The sequence below is a fragment of the Mus caroli genome, chromosome 5 (genome assembly GCF_900094665.2).
Source record: "Mus caroli chromosome 5, CAROLI_EIJ_v1.1, whole genome shotgun sequence".
NCBI lineage: Eukaryota > Metazoa > Chordata > Mammalia > Rodentia > Muridae > Mus > Mus caroli.
Genome location: NC_034574.1, coordinates 22927049 through 22931501, shown reverse-complemented (window position 1 = coordinate 22931501; position 4453 = coordinate 22927049). Strand labels below are relative to the sequence as shown.

The 4453-nt window shown below is 43.7% G+C and overlaps 1 long non-coding RNA gene across 1 annotated transcript; it reads right to left on the bottom strand.

Annotated features, from left to right (window-relative positions):
• Positions 1-277: 277 nt before the first annotated feature.
• LOC115031091 lies at positions 278-3578 on the bottom strand. Its single transcript, XR_003836672.1, has 3 exons — positions 3388-3578; positions 792-881; positions 278-502 (listed from the first exon to the last, which is right to left on the bottom strand). It is a non-coding gene; the product is annotated as an uncharacterized LOC115031091 (long non-coding RNA).
• Positions 3579-4453: the final 875 nt, after the last annotated feature.

Here is a 4453-nt window from a genome sequence, read left to right as displayed (position 1 = left end):
CCAGCACTTAGGAGGCAGAGGAAGGGAGTTTGGCCAACCTGGGCTACATACTGCTTCCAAGGTGAACAACTGCCCCTATGTGTAGACTTGGGACTTGTTCCTATGTGGAGTCTAAGAAGGTGTAATGAGCCCAGTGCTATGGACAGCAATGCTCTAGGACCCTGCCTCGCTCTCCTCTAGAAAGGGCGACCCATTGGTCTCTCACATGGGTCTTTGTGCAAACTGTAGATGATTGTTCCAATGTGATGTGTTGTCTTGGGATTGGCTCTTACCAGTCAGAAGAAATGCTTTCCTCAGCGCTGACTCTTTCATGGTTTCTCCAGTCAGCCTTTTTCTTTATAAGTTAGCATCTCAATTAATAGGCGTGCTAAGGCATGTTCTTCGTCAGACAGAAGATATAACAGAATCCTGTCAGCTTGACATCTCTACTGCATAATACAACATGCGGAAGAGACGAGGAAATGTATTCCTATCAATCTTTGTGTTGTTGGGTTTCTGTTTTCTAAAAAGTAAGAAAGACAAAGTAGATTTTTTTTTTGACCTTTGGATCCTTCAATTACTCTGCCAAGTTTTCAAGACAATTAAGACATATATAATGTTTTTATGGGGTCTGTGATTGATACCCTGTGCTGAGGCAGTGTGGCAGTGTACAGAGAATTGTCTCAGATATGAACATGTTAATAAAAGATGGAATGTCAAATATGTTTAAACAGAAAGAAATCAGGAGAACACAGTTTGCCTTTTGCAGGTATCTGTGCTGTAAATATGGAGGTAGGAGCTGACCACCTTACCTGGCTTTCGCTTCTAGTTGCCGGCCTGCTTGAGCCCTCATGGCGCCACCTGCTGGTCATCGTTGGCACTGCATGCAAAACGCTCTGGAGCTGGAACCAGTTTTGGAATATGGGTGGAAATGAAGTTGTGTTTGGAGATGAGCCTGTTTCACTATGACTACCTTGTTTCTGACAAGTCTTGTTTTGTAGCTTGAGTAGTCCTTCATTTTTTGACCCACGTGCCTCAGCCTCCCGAGTACTGTGATTACAGATGTGCCACCATACCCCGCCTGTTCTATATTTTTAAAACATAAATTATACCTGCTTTTTGGATTCACCATTTAATAAATTCTCCTAAAGACACCTTTCAGAAGTCACACTCAAGTTTCCAGGCTTGGGCGGCTACGAGCGGAACTTTCTCACCAGTCTCCCAATACGAGATTTTCAAAACCCAATCTTACCAGGTGAATAATTTAAAATGAAAGCTTAACCGAGGAGCCTAAAAAGTGACTCATCAGGTTAAGATGCTTGTTGTCTGCCAAGCCCTAGCACCCATATAGCTGAGGTAGAGAACCAAGTCCCATAAGAGGTCTGACCTCCAAATGCTTACCGTGGTGGGTATGTGCCTCAACCCCATAGTAAGTAAGTAAATAAATAAATAAATAAATAAATGTGGTTTTAAGAAGAAGAACAACAACCTTGATTAATGGTCTTAGCAAAGTGTTTTTTTTTAGAGTGTTTTGTATTTCTTGTTTAAATCCTCAGCTTTTTTCTTTGTTTAAGAGAGCCCAGCTGACAGGATTTCCCTAACTCGCATTTTTCAAATGCACGCCCTGTTTAAAACTACTTTGAAATGCAAAGCCTTACCCATCCTGTGTTTCCTCTTTGATTTGTACAGGGAGATTTTGCTTGGATTGAACAAAGTGGGAAAAAAGCTAGAGGAGGCTTGTTATTTTCTGCCGGAGACTAGCTCTCAGCCCCTTTTCAGTTCTGGTAAGAGGTGCGTATTTTTTTTCTCTCTCTCTGCGTGAGAAAAGTATTTTCCAATGATTTTATACAAGAAAGGCCCAAGGGCTGACTTGTCAGAGCAGGGAAAAAATCCACTCAATCAGCCCATGATTTGCAATGGAGAAAGGACACCTGTCTACATCTGCTTTCCCAATTGGATGGTGAATCTAAGACGACTGTTCTCAGTAGAAGTTCTCAATCCATCAAATGCATGGATAAAGGGAAATGTTAATGCCAAAACAGCACCTCACCTCAAACACAAAGAGGTCCTTTATTCTGGAGCAAACTATAAGTGACCATGACCTGGGAACAGATTCAGGTTACCTCAAATCCCATGTTCCAGCATGGTAACTGCTTCATGACGTTCTTATAGTGACAGAATGGCATGCACCAGGTGGGCAGATTAAAGCAAGCAGAGAAGGCTCCACTGCGGCCTCATACAATACTAGAAGCTTGCTTGGTCTTTGGTTTATGGAAGCCAGTGGTCTCCTGAAAGCTTTTACTTTCATCCCAATGGTGTCAGGTCAGACACATAGGGGGTAAGGATAGCCCAGGATAAACTGTAATCAGGCTCTCACCCTGCAACATCTCAGCTTCTCCACAGCATTGAAGTTTGAATCAGTTAGTTTTGTAGAGAAGATTCAGTGTGAGATGCAGTTTTTTCCAGAAACTTTCGTTCACAGAAAACAGCTCAGTACAAGACATTCTCTGACCCTAACAGCCATCGTTGTCAGCAGGACAGCTTAATGACTTGTGCAAGACCCTCCAGATTGGGCTTACTTACTGCTGACAATCTCTCTCTCACAGGAGGTGGGGAAGCCCCCTGGACCCTTGACTGAGATTGCAGCTGTGCCTCTCTGCCATTTACATACAATTCTGCCCTAATTGCATGTGGCTTTTTTGTCCCAGGAGCTGCCAGAGTACACAGAGACTGGAAGTGGGGTGAGTGCTTTCTATGTAGCTATGGGGAAGTTGTCTTAAATGCTGGTGAGACTTCCGGGTGGTGCAGCTTCTATGAATTATCTGTGTTCCTGTATGTAACCCCTTACCCATGTTTTGTAAGCTAGCCCAGTGAAGAAATTGGCCCTAATTGGGCTTCAGTAAATCATACTTTGGTTTATTTGGTTGGACTCTTATGGAGGGCAGGGAATGGATGGCAAGAGTTTCTGCAATTCTATTACAAGCATACATATATACATATACATACACATATACATACACATATACATACACATACATATATACACACATACATATATACATACACACATACATATATACATACACATGTATATACATATATACATACACATATACATACATACACACATATATACATACATACACACATACATATTGCAGTGAGCTTCAGAACCATGGACTCAGCAGAAGATTGGCACTCATTGTTGACCTCGCTGTGTTTTTGATTTTTTAGGACAGGAGGAGCTATTCCCAACTGGTGCTGGTCCCTCCACTCGCCCCCCCCCGCCCCCCAGCTAGCCCAAGCAGGGCACTGAGGCCCAGCAAAGACACTCTACCCAAAGCCTCTGCCTCCACCCCTCCTCCCGTTTGATTCTACATGGACCTTAATGCTGCATGTGGTACTTACTGCTCATGTGGGGTGGAGAATGAAACTGAAGGGACACGGTGGCCTGGACAAGACAGGATGGCAGTCAAGGACAACTGTGTTGTCATCTGCTTTGTTCAGCACAAAGAATGTGCCCCACCTCCTGGAGAAGGGGAACGTTGTGAAGAAACAAAACATCACTTCATTTCAGGAACCTGAGCTATCCTGGTTAGTTTTATGATAAAAGTTGGAGTCGTCTGAGAAGAGGGAACCTCAAATGAGAAAAAGGCCTCCAATTTTCTTGATTAATGATTAATGGGAAAGGGCAAAGTTTACTGTGGGTGGTGCTGCCCTTGGTCTAGTGGTCCTGAGTTCTATAAGAAGGCAGGCTGAGTAAGTCATGGGGAACAAGCCAGTGAGCAGCATTCCTCCAAGGCATCAGCTTCTTCTGCCTCCTTCCCTAACTTCCCTCAGTAATGTACTATGACTGGGACCTGTATGCAAATAACCCTTTCCTTCCCTAAGTTGTTCTTGTTCCATGCTTTCTACAGCAATCAGAAACAAACTCGGACATGAAGTAAATGAATATGTACTTGTGTTTGGATGTGAAAGGGTGTGTAGAGCAGCTTTGCTCTTCCACTGCTTTCTGAAGCCCCCCTCTGATACAATGAGCAGGGGTTGTTTCCCTAAACACCCCTTAGCTTATTGATCTTCTTGGAGCAAAGAGCAGAGCTGTGAAACAGTACTGCAAAAGAATTCCTTTTCTCTGCAGGCAAAAGGCTATCTTTAAAGTCTGATAAAGGGCTGTAGAACACATAAAAGAGCTGTGGGTTTGGTGGTAGTACAGGGCGTGGGAACCCCAGGAGATCCCAGGCCAAGGCTTCCTTTATGGCCTCAGTGTGCAACCACAGAGGTCTCAGAGGAAGAAAACTCTCTCTTCCAAATCTTAAGCCTGAGGTTTTGACTGCATTTTCTTTCCTTGTCTTTTAATGACCATGACTTTTGTTTTGTTTTGTTTGGGGACACAGTCTCGGTACATTTTGAACTTGAACTTGCTGTCCTCCATCCTCAGCCACCCAAGGGGCCAGGATTGCAGCATGTACCTCAG